Source organism: Desmodus rotundus, chromosome 4, assembly GCF_022682495.2.
Source record: "Desmodus rotundus isolate HL8 chromosome 4, HLdesRot8A.1, whole genome shotgun sequence".
Taxonomy (NCBI): Eukaryota; Metazoa; Chordata; class Mammalia; order Chiroptera; family Phyllostomidae; genus Desmodus; species Desmodus rotundus.
Window position 1 is genome coordinate 142593075 of NC_071390.1, and position 13136 is coordinate 142606210.

Genomic DNA, 13136 nt, shown 5'->3' on the forward strand with positions numbered 1-13136 from the left:
AATAGAGGAAGAAAGTGGAACTTAGAGAGGATACCTGAAATTATAATAAAGGTGGACCTAGCATTTGAGCCTAATTCTGTCTGAATGCAAAGCCCATGTTAACTACTTTTTCATACAGCTTCACTAAACACTTCTTGAAAGAGCATTGAAGAAGAAATTCAAACAGAAACAGTTAGAAGTTCTCTAGTGGTTATGTTTCATTTGGTTCTAAAATGGTGACACTATTAGAGACAGAAAATGAATAAAATGATATAAAAGAACTGAGAAAGTAAACTATTGTCATGCATAGAATGATTCAGAATTAGTATATTAAAATTATTTCCTTAATATCTGGATTTGGTTTTCTAGATAAGTTCACCTTAGGATTATTGCTTAATACATGTTGATTGAAAAAACTAAGGTAGCGTTTTAAATCAGAAGCTGGTTATTATGGAGAAACTACATGAAAAAAATTTAACTATATATTTTTTAATGTCAGAGAATTTTATGGCAAACAGATTATATTGGATTGCCTAAAAAGTCTATATGTTTTTTTTCTGTAAAATAAAAGACATTTTTCATTTTCACCAATAAATGTATTGATTTGGATATTTTGAGTGTGTTGGCTATTTCCCACATGGTATAACATCAATTGTTATCAATTAATGTCTCAATTTGATCGCTATCAACTTTAACTGGTGTACTTCACTGTGGAGCATCATCCAGTGAGAAATCTCTAGCATGAAACTTTGCAAACCACTTTTGACATCTTTGATCAGTCACAGCACCTTCTCCATACACTGCACAAATCCTTTTTTGAATTTCAGTTGTGTTTTTACCTTTCTTGAAATAATAAAGCATAATATGCCAAAAATGTTGCTCTTTTTCTTCCACCTTCACTATTAAATGGCTACACAAAAATCCACCAATTTTGATGTTTTTTAAATGCATGCTGATATAATAGTTGTCACAATACAATCTAACAAAATTGTTTTTGATGAAGTTAAAGACAACTAAGAGCTTGTGGAAAAAACCAAATTAACTTTTTGGCCAACCAATGATATGAGTATTTCAAAGGGTGGTACAAAAGAGCTTTGAGGGACAACTGTACAGGTACATTCTCAGGCAGGTACCCATTGATATCCTTTCCATACCTCTTTTATATTCAGTTTGAGGCTAAATGATAATGGTTTTTAAATAGAATCTGTCTTAGGGATTCCATTCCATTTTTTTTCTATAATCTGGTTTCCACACGGAATTCCCTCTGTAATTTCAGTATTTCATGGTACTTAAAGGCCTGGGACCCAGAAACTCCCAGAAGAGATTACTGCATAGGTTTCTCTGAAAGAAGGGGAAATGTTATTAGTAAGAAATAAAACAAGTCATCATTCACATCCTGAATATCAGTGGAAATAGAAGATTTACCTCCAAATAACCTGGTTTCTTTCTTGACAAAAATGGAATATATTGAGATTAATGGGAGGATATTCATTCAGTGTTTTTTTCTTAGTGAAGAAATGTTTAAGAAGTTTAAGAAATATAAACTTCAAATAGAGATGCAAAAGAAAGTGTATCTTTAAGGGCAATAAAAGGAAAAGATTTTGGGTATAGGAAATAAAAGTAAAGTAAGCAGCCCTAGCTCAGTGGATTGAGCACAGGCTGGCAAACCAACGCGGTTGCCAGTTCAATTCCTAGTCGGGGCACACGCTTGGGTTGTGGGCCAGGTCCCCAGTAGGGGGCATGCAAGAGGCAACCACACACTGATGTTTCTCTCACTCTCTTTTTTCCTCCCTTCCCCTCTCTCTAAAAATAAATAAATAAAAATCCTTACAAAAATAAAGTAAGCATACAGTTAGTAGAGGAGAGAATGAATGGGCATCATCTGACTTTTCCTTATTTGAAAAAATACAATTTCAACTGGGTAAATGTGACCAATTCATGAATTGGGCAGCATCCCATTTGTAAATTGAGAATAGCCCCAAGGATCTGCACAAAGTAAAAGGTTTTCAGCCCTGGCTGCTGTGGCTCAGTGGATTGAGTACTGGCATACAAACGGAAAGGTCGCTGGTTTGATTCCCAGGTGGGGCACATACCTGGGTTGTTGGCCAGGTCAACTGGTCAATGCATCTCTTACACATTAACATTTCTCTCCTTCTCTTTTTCCCTCCCTTCCCATCTCTCTAAAAATAAATAAATAAAATCTTTTATAAAAAGGTTTTCATAGAAACTGGGTAGGACAAAAATGTTATTAACAGATAAAAGAAGGGTGCTCACTTTAGCAGCACATATACTAACACTGGAGTGATACAGAGAAGATTAGCATGGACCCTGTGCAAGGATGGCATGCAACTTCGTGAAGTGTTGCATTATTTTTACTTTTATTTTTTATTTGTTTTTTACACTTTATTTGTTTATTTTTAGAGAGAGGGGAAAGAGGGAGAGAGGGAGAAAAAAAAGAAAAAATACAATTTATAAAGTCTACACTTAGGTATAGATTTTAAAGCATGCTACTGATAATCAAAGGGAACTGGGGGCTAACAACCAGAAATGACAGGTTTAAAAAAAATTCTGTGCAAATTGTATCTAAATTTCTATGATTGAACCACCAGTTATTAAACACACTTGATAATATGTACCTCTTACTTTGAAGATAATTATTTCTTTATATTTTTTCCTGCTCCTTAATAAAGGCTGAGGTAGAATTCTTTTCACATTGGTTGTCTCTTTTTCTTTGTTTCTATACTCTTTCACCCCATAGAATCATTCTAATCAATGTCAAATTTCTCACTATTTCTAAAGATTAGTCTTGCTTTTGGAGATACAAGTAGTGAGGCAAAGGGGATGGAAGTGTGAGAGGTAAGGCAGAAGGAACCATGGCTCTGTGGAGCCACAGTGCTTCCTCTGGGAGGGCCCCAGAAAGTTGCTTCACCCTGCTCAAGGTCCTCCTTCCCTCCTCCCACCTGGCAGCTTCTGTCTGCCTGCCTTGTTACTCTTTGGAGCACAACAGCTTTATGGAGGAGTGCTTCCAATGAACTTGTGTTAAGAGCGTGGCGTCAGTTAGAGTACTTAGTGAGGTGAGGGCAATAGCCTGACTGAAAATGTGATGAAGGAGGAAACATATAAGTGTTTTTTGTATAATCAATCTTTCACATTTGGCCTCAAAAATAAGTTTTAAGTGTTTATTTTGGGAGCTTTAGCTAAAAATCCTGTCTTTTGTCAACTTGGTCTCATAAATTTTGGCTGTTCTCAAGCCTGGCAAACAGAAATACATTTGATTAGGTGTTATGAAACATTTTAGTTATTGATATAATTGTTCTATATTATAGATGAGGAAACTGAAGTAGAGAGGTTAAAGGATTTATTCTGGTCAGACAGCAATTAATGGTGGAACTGGTGGAACACAAAACCTCTCAGAAATGTTTTCATTTTTATAGTGTGAGAAAGGAAAGTGTATGACAGTTCATCATTCTTCATTTTAACTTCCTTCTTGTATTTGAACATCTTGCCAGATACCTCTGTTTTAATCCCTGATGGCTGGTTTCCACATGTGTAACTATTCTTTCTCCTGTAGACCTGATTTATGCCCTTTGGACCTAAATCAAGTGAGAAATTTCCATTCCAGCTCAGTAGCAGTTAAGAGATGAGATCACAGTGGCCGAAGATGAGCAGCGCTTCCAGGAAATGGCTGATTTGGACACTACAGAAACAAGTAATAGAGTGTATCCTATACTAAATAAGTAATGTAAGGAAGGAATCCAGATGGAACTGGCCCACCCAATTCTTTTTTATCTTGTATAGAATGATGAAATGATTAAAGGAGATAACAATTTAAAAACTCACAAGTTTTGCAAATATTCTTCTCATGCCCCTCATGGCACCTATATATAAATACCAATATCCTAAATTGTGTGGAACAGGTTTGGGAAACAGTAATTAACGTTTCAAAAATCCACATGTTATTAGCAGATATCTGAATTAACTTTCTAGTGCATGTCTTAGATGTACGGGAGAAGGGGACAAGAGCCTGGTAATTAAAAATTATTTCAAAAGCCCTACAGACAACTTTCTTTATGGGTGCCTATAGATAATGTTGATTTTTGTACCATTTTATTATTTTTATTGATATAAGTTTTTTTTTTATCTTGGAAGGGTTGAGAAACACACAAGCATAAAGGCAAATGATGTTTATGGCATTATATATATTATACCTATTTTTATCCTAATATTTATTTCCACAAATACTCTTCTGTTTACTTAGGACTTGGTGAAAAAGAGAAAGTGAACATAAATGTCTCTTTTATGTTCTTTGGTCATACAAGCCAGATGTGTTAAACAAAATAACATTTTAATTATAACTTTACTCAGTAGTTACCTCATTTGTTAGTAACTTTTGGAGTTAGTTTGTATGCTAGTAAAAAAAAATATGTTGTAAATCCTCCTGAATTTTCATTCATTGTGATTTGAGTATTTGAAACACTTAGCCCTCTACCCCACACAGTGCTTCCTCTGCCCGATGGCCCCTAACATTCTTTTAGTCTGAGGCTTTGTTTCCTATTTAGTGCAAATACCTATGTGTGAAAATGTCACTAAATGTGTGTGCTGAGTGAATAAAGGGAAAAGTATTTGTATCCTAGTGGTTTCATAAACCAAGTTTGAACAGTGTATTGTAACGTATTTTTAAAATTTGAACAAAATTGTTTCTCAAACTTCAGTTATTTTCCAGTCACCAGTGTATAAGTCCTCCTAACATCTTTTAAGTATTGAGGGAAACATATTTTTGTGTACATTTTACATTTATTTACATTTGAATTTCTAGAAGTGCATTGGGCATAGTGTACTTGACTGAAATTGGAAAGTACTACAATTAAGCATTTCACAAACATCGACAAGAGACTTTAGCTATTAAAACCTTAGGACTTTGTTAGCATAAGAATTATACTTTGACATTAGTCATGTTCATTACCTTATCTGGACAATTTTTTTAAGTTTATGTCTATGAGAAAATAGTTGCTGTATAATTACTATGTTATCTAGTGAATTTGCACAGTTAACTTGGGGGGCTTACTTCATCCCTATCTGTGGTTTTAGATGAATGAAGCAACTTGCTATAAAAATGTAGTACAGGTTAATTGCATCAAAGCATTTTGCTCCAGATAGGACCTCTGGCCTTGAACAGGTGTTAACTGTAGCTGTTTAACCATTTGTGTCATTCTCTCTCTCTCTCCTTTGATTTCACACCACAGTTTTACCTATATGGTAACCGGTAGCCACATATTACTTGAATTGTGACTAGAGTACCTAAGGAACTAAGTTTTTAATTTTATTTACTTTTAATTAATATACATTTAAAAATGGATGACCTGTTATTGGAACTCTTTTAGGCATGATTGGAACAAGTTGAGTATGTGAACCTGCTTTTTAAACTGTAAACTTTTTGAAATCTAAATAGAGATTGAGTATTCCAATGAAAATATAGCAGATTAATTGAGACGTGCTGTAAGTACACAATACACATGGGATTTCTAAGACTTGGTTTGAAAACAATGTGCAATATCTCATTAAAATTTTAAAATATTATTTACATGTTAACATTACAATAGTTTGCATATCTTATGTTGAATAATGCATATTATTAAAATTAATTTCACCAACTTCTTTTTATTTTTTAAATATGGTCACTAGAAAACTTTATATTATGTATGTGGCTCATGCTCCTCTTGGACAGCACTGACTTAGAATTATCGTGCCTATGCTTTGTAGTTATTTGTCAAAAGGCAATATGGTAGTAATGCTGTGGTCTAAAAGGTCACACTTAATATTCATGTTTATTAATCAGTGTAATTCTATCATAGTTTTAACTCACTATAGTATGCAGTAAGTCGAGGATATGGAACTAAAAATACCATTTGGGGAGAAGTAAATGATGATTCAACTTTAAGCAATTACTTAGTGGACATAAGGGCTAAAATGAACTTTATAAGGTAAATGGCCAAACTGCCAGCTTCAAACATTGTCTGTAGAGACATATACTGATATGTACCCTTTGGAAACAATACTGCAATGCACATTAAGTTGACATATATGAAATTACCTATACTCGACTGGTTTTGACTTAACGGCAGTCTCGTGTTAGTTTAATCTAAAAATATCAAGGACCTCAAAAAAAAAGTCAATATTCTTCCCCTCAGTAATTTCACTTCTGGGCCTCTATCTTAAGTAAATACACACATACATGAACATACATACATAGGTATGTTTGTATAACCTGTGGAGGTATATATGTATGTAAATCCCATGGTAGCCACCTCCAAGATGTCCCTCAAAGATCCTGGGTCCTTGTATTCACGTCCTTATATAGTCCTCTCCCAGATTGACCAGGATTGGTCTGCATAACCACTAGAATACAGCAGAAGTGATGGTGTGTCACTTTTAGAGAATAGATAACCAGATTAAACCAACCAGACTTCTGTCCTGGGGTCTCCCTCTTTATCTGTCTCACTCTCTTGCTCTCTCACTCTCCTCTCCGCATCTCTTCACTTGCTTTGGGGAAAGCCAGCTACTAAGACCTGAGGATACTCAGGCAGCCTATGAAAAGGTCCATGTGGTGAGGACCTAAGGTCTCCCAAAAACCAGCAAGAAATTCAGCTCCCAACAACTACATGAGTGAGTTTAGGAGGAGATCTTCCCCAAATTGTGCCTTTAAATGACTGCAACCCCAGCTGACTATGACATCAACTTCATGAGAAACTCTGAGCCACAACCATCCAGCAAGGCTGCTTCTGGATTCCTGACCCACAGGAAATGTGAGATAATAAATAATGTTGTTTTAAGCTGTTGAGTTTCAGTCACTTGTTACATAACAGTAGATAACTAATGCATGATGTTAATGCACAAAGAGGTTCACTATATTGTACTTTATAATGGCAAAATCCCAAACCAAACAAAACAAATGTCCTAGAGGAGGAGAATCAGTAAGTATATTTATGGCATATTTACTCAGTGGAATATTATGTAGTTATTAAAAATGTTGGGCTGGCTTCATCTTCAGAAATAAAAGTGGATGGTGGAAGCCCACAGGTAGCTTCAAGGAACTAATCAGAAGGAGTCGCACTAACAACTGCTGACCAGGGACCACTTTTGTAAAAATACCATGTAAACTTTCTAACCATCCAATATCTCATTTCTGTCTCCTTTTTCTGTTTCCTCTTTCTTTTGGGTGTTCTTGCAGAGAATCCCACCAGGGCACCAGTAATCCTATACTATTGAGCTTCCTCCATTAGCTTGAGTTCCTTAAAGGCAGGGACTTCTCTGAAATTGGGCTGGAGCAAAATGTGAATGCCAGTGAAGTTTGAACAATAAAATAAGAATTTTCCATTTAAGTTTTTGTTAAGCAGAATACAAAATTATAGGTAGGGTGAAAATACAACTGTGATTGCAATATTATGTCAAGCAAGTGGAAAACAAATGTAAAAATTTCTAGGTAGAAAAAGTGTATTTTATAAAGCTCTGATACCAAAGAGTTCATTTTCTTCACTATAAGAGCACTCCAAACTCTCTCTACTTTTGCCTTATTCTATTCAGCTTAGTCTCAGTTATTAAGTAGTTATAAGTCAAAACTTAAAAATTGATAAAATTGGGGTTTTAAAAATTGCTTTAAATCTTATGCTACTTATTATTTTCCAAGGCCATACCCAAGTCTTTATCTTTTCCTACCTTCTGTTTCTCTCGTCTCTACTTCTTAACACATTTTGAAGCCCTTTTATACTTGAGCCCTGTAACAGTGTGCCTTCCATTCCAGCTGATTGTAATTTCTTACAAAGGTCCCATTAATTTCAGATCAGTGGCTCATTTGACTCACTTGACTTTTTAAAAGAGCCAGAATTACTTAACGTTCAAAGCATATGTATGTATGTATGTATGTTAACCCTTAATCTCTCAAACACTCAACCCATCCATGTGTAAGGGTTAGAGCAGTGGCTCTGAAGACTGGGTGGAGAACAGTGGTGTGGAAATGATGAGAATAGGAAAAAATGACATTTGCAAGGGTGAGGGTGGCAGGGAGAAGATAGATAAAAATTTATGTTAGATTTTTTAATAATATGCAAATTTCTTCTCCACCCTTTTCTCACTCTCACCTGTAACTGGAGACATCAATTTCTTAGCTCAGAATTATAGCTATAATGAGTGTTACCTGTGGGAGGACGTTGCCTCTCTCAGATGTGTTGGTGAAGAATTAAAGGGCTATGGTAGCCAGCCCTCAGGATGGCCCTCTAATGTTGCCTACTTCCTCTTATTCACATCCTTATATAGTTTTCTCTTACATTGTGCCAATGAAATATAGCAGAAATGATGGTATATCACTTCTGAGATTAGAGTATAAAAGACTGCAGCTTTTGATTTGGTTTCTCTCTTTTGGATCATTCACTTTGGTGCAGGCTTCACCTTGAACAGGCTGTGGAAAGGCCCCCCAAAAGAGAAGGAACTCCGAGGAGTATGGTTGGAAGCAGATACTCTACAATCCCAGTCAAGCCTACAGCCCCATCTTGACTGCAGCCTAGTGAGGGGTCACACAGATCTAACCACCCAGCTAAGCTGCTCCCAGATTCCTGACCTACAAGAAACTATGAGATAATAAATGTTTCCTGTTTTAGGCTGCTAAGTTTGGTGTGATTTGTTACAAAGCAGTAGATAACTAACCCAGTTGTAAACAGCTGGGTTAGACCAAAAACTAGACAAATTTCTTCTACTTTGAAAGTGACATTCCTAAAATCATACTGGAATATGGTCAGTATATAACCAGGTTTGGCAATTGCAACAGCATATTTGCTTTTACTATAATTTCATCAAATCATGAAAAATTTGGCTGAATAGGGTGACTGATTATTATAACATTAACATCATAAGTAGTAACCAAATTTTAAATGGTTTTTAGGACTGCTTTTTTCACAAAGATTTTGAAGCGATATAACTATATGTTTTAAAGCTAGATACAAAAAACAGCTTATTTTTAAAACTGATCAATAGGGCCACCTAAGTGCAGAGAAATGATGATTTGTGACTTACTTTTTAATGAAACAAAATATAACTTTTTGTAGGGCTTTGGAACAGTGAGTCAAAAGTAGTATTTGAAAAAATAAATTAAAAAAGCAATAAAATTAATAGAAATTAAAATTTCTGAGGTGTTTGATTTGCCTGATTATTTTTGAATTAGTGTGCTAAATACATACAGAAATATACTTCCCTTCCCTTAATCCTTCCTTTTGGAGAGTCTCTTCATTGTGAATTCTTTTCATCAGTTCTCATGATGGATCAGTTAATTTTTCTTTAATTTTCTCCTTACCTCCCTTTAAGACCAAAAATTAGTTGAGATTAATATGTTTAGATTAATCCTTTTTTTAAAGAACAATTTTTAGGTTTTCCTCAATTTCTCCTGTGAATTTTCTTATATAACCACTAGAGTGGTTCTTCCTTTAAGACTCGAAAACGGGGCCACAACTGCAGAATCAAAGGTAGCCCCTCCCACAGGCTGGTTTAGAAGGTGTGAGGTGTAAACCTGAGGGGTCTACAGGAGCTACTATAAAGGACACGAGGACAAAATCAAGGGGGAGGGTAGAGGTGGGGGAGGGAGGTGGGATTGGCTGGGGTGGGGTGGAGGGATGGGGAGAAAATGCAGACAATTGTAACTGAATAACAATAAATAAATAATAAAAGAGCAGTTGCAGGCTGTAGCTGCCTCATAGATGGATGTGTTTTACTTGGCCTGCACTATATTCTTTTAAAAAAGTGTTGGCAACACTTAAAAACCAGGCAATTTCACATTAAAAATCAGATTTCTGGCTTCTCTTGAAAAATCAAAAGATCTGTCAACAGTAGGCCTATATTCCTACATGGCCACACTGGGCTGAAGCTGAGTAACTCCTATTCTTACAGCTGGTGCCTAAACTTTTCCAGTGTACTGCTGTTCCCCCACTGGGTATTTTTCTTTTCTTTTTTAAATTTATTGATTTTTAGAGAGAGGAAGGGGAAGAGAGAGATACAGAGAGTGAGGAGAGGGAGAGAAATATCAGTTTGTTGTTCCACTTATTTGCGCATTTGAACCTGCAGCCTTGGAGTACTGGGATGATGCTCTAACCAACTGAGCTACTGGGCCAGAGCTCCTACTGGGTATTTTTCTTACACCCTCTGGCTTCTCTATTCTAGTTACTGGCCTGGGTCTTGTGGACATTTCAGTTTACCACTCTTAATCTTAACAAACAACTAGCCATAAATAACAGTTAAGAGGCAGGTTTAAGGCCATTGTGAGAACTACTAAAGCAAAATTACTTTTGCCTGATTTATCTAGCTTCACCTGTTGTAGTCATGACTATTATACACTGATGGGCATTTCTATCTGTGCTCTTCCCATCTAGTCAGTATGAAGTCATTTCTAATATCCCATTCATCCAGCTTTAGATAATACTAATTTTAAAAATGTTGTTGATTTTTAAAATCCTCTTTCATTTGTGTCTCTTTTTGTTTTACAATTAAATCTAAAGTTATACTGATCTTTGTTGATTATTCTAAATTGAAGATTCTGATCTGTTTAAATGATAACACTTCATACCCATTAGTGAGAGAGCACTACAAAGTCAGATTTTTTTTTAGAGGAGGGAAAAACTCCTGAAAGCAAAAATCCAAGCAGCATAGAATAAAATTCTTAAGAAAAAAAAGCAACTGTCTAAGAAGCAAAGAGTTGTCACCCAAAATTTTCACATTATTAATATTTTAAGAGTTTTATGCATATAAGCCTCAAAAATGTCATTAGAAAGAACCATAGAAAAACTGAGACAGGACTGTATAGGATGACTCCACCACCATCCTTACCACAGTCCTATGGAGGAGTGTTTCTTCACTCAACAACTCATGAGGCCCAATCGAACTAGTTATTCCTTACTGAAAATAGCTAACCATCAAATTAGAGAACTTTATATTCAATTGTATACAATGTATGCTTTTAAAATTATTTTTAATAAGGAAGGTGCTATTAGATAGTTTATTGTCTCTATTTATAATCTAAAAACATGAAAAATGATGAATAAATTTTAACATTTAACAATGTAATATTTGAACTTAAATGTAATAAAGACATGGATTAAGGTAAGAGGGAAAGTGTGAAAAAGTAAATGGATAATATTTTTAATGTATATTAGTAATTCTTAAAAAAATTATATGCTCTTTCCTAATGTTTTCTTTAAAGAAGACATACATTCCCACCATTTTCTGCCATATTGAGAAATAAACTAAAATGTTTATTTGCCCTTTATAATAGTAATGTTAATATAGTTAGCCTTAGCAGTAGCTATGTGTGGCCAAAAAAGTTTATATTTTTTTATTTTTAAAAAATATGTAATCACATTGAAGAAAATTTGGAAAATAGAGAAGAAAAATATATCACCAATAGTACCTCCAACTCAATGTAATTCTTGTAGGTATCTTGGTGTAACACATAGCTTTTTACTCTGCATTTGTCTTTACATAACTACTACTAATCTTGCTTGTTATTAATAATATACAATTATGTCAGCTGTTATGCACAATAGAAAGTGTATTTTTAAAGAATAAATCTTGAAGATTCACTTAAAATTTAAAATAAGACTAAGATATTTTCAGATACAAAAGATAAATTTATTGACTCACTGCTTTTTCTGTCAAATCTTTTCTGAGCATCTGAGTCTATATCAGTCTTCAATTTCACAAGCACGATAATTAATTGAACCAAATTAGAGTTGAAAAATGAGCTCTGTGAAATTTCTCCTATGAGAAGTTTATTCTTAAATGTTATCAGAATTTTGTATGATTTGGTTATTACTGCTTTTTTTAGAGTAGAGAAGTATAGGGGGGAAAAGAGAGAAGGAAGTAGGGTGGGAAGCACTGCCTGAAATGGCAACCCTGTATACATTTTCTCCCAACACCTCACAAACTTGACTCCTAGCTCTGCTCCATACTTGTAGTGGTCTGTTTGTATATTTGCCCTGGGCAGAGTCTTCCAGAATAGACAATGTTTTAGTCTATTATTCTGCTTCCCCAACATCTGGCCAAGTTTCTAGCACATAGTAAGTACTTAATACAGAGTCAATGGCAAAAGGGAGAGGAAAATATGCACATACATTGAGCACAAGAGAGGGCAGAATTACATCGGGATGTTTTTGGCTGTAAGTTACAGAATATCAAATATAAGGTTCAAACAATAAGGACATTTTTTATTTCACATGACACAAAGTTCAGAGTCAGGGCAACTCCAAGACTTTATGCAGCTCAGCAGTGTTGTGGAGGACCCAGATGTTTTTCATTTTTGTACTCAGCCATCCTCATCATATTGGTAATTTCTTTCGTTATAGTTGCAAGATGGATGTAGGAATTCCAGATGTCATTGCAGAAATGGCCATGTCCAGCAAAGAGGCAGTGTTTCCTCCTGTGTATCTCTGTTTATGACTGAGGAAAACATTTTACAGATGCTTTTGGCTGATTTCTACTCCAGCCCCATTGGCCAGGGTTGGTTCACAAGCCCATGTCCTGGCTGACAAAGGCTTTTGTGTAGACAACAACAGTCACTGGCACTGAAAGGCCAAAGGAAGCAACAGTAGGAAGAGGGGAAAGATATACCATGGGAGAAAGAGTAGAGTGATAGGAGACAGGTTGAAAGAACCTGTATTTTGTATAGCATAGTAACATGTGTATTATGCAGATGCCAGTCTTAAAGAATCATATAAATTCAGAGATGTAAAACACAGGAAATCACAAATACAAAATTATGAGGCCCAATGCAGGTCCTTGAATGCTTTATTACCTTTATGGAAAATCTTTCTGCAGTGCAATCCTCAGCCTTCCCACATTTAACATCACTACTCTAGAGAGAACAGAAAACAGCTTGGGTAATACATCAGAAGAATAGTTTGCTTTATTATTCACATTGTAGAGTTCAGGGAAAAGAGGATATGATGCTTTGTTTTTCAAGAAAAAGATAAAATGTGTGGGGATTACAAAGAAAATGGAATTTTTAAAAAAGAATCTTAAATTTTTATTAATAGTACTTTTAAAGGGTTATAGTTTTCCTCATATTTTTGACTCAGAAACTATGTTTAAAAGTTATCCAGGGATGTCCAGCCTGTAACCCCCAG

The 13136-nt window shown here is 35.2% G+C and overlaps 1 protein-coding gene and 1 non-coding gene across 2 annotated transcripts in view; both read left to right on the forward strand.

The window, feature by feature from the left end:
- The window catches only part of SPAG6 (sperm associated antigen 6), a 47072-nt gene that overhangs the window by 14191 nt on the left and 19745 nt on the right, over positions 1-13136 (forward strand).
- On the forward strand, positions 2246-2352 carry LOC112319673 (U6 spliceosomal RNA). Its single transcript, XR_002976351.1, has one exon. It is a non-coding gene; the product is annotated as a U6 spliceosomal RNA (small nuclear RNA).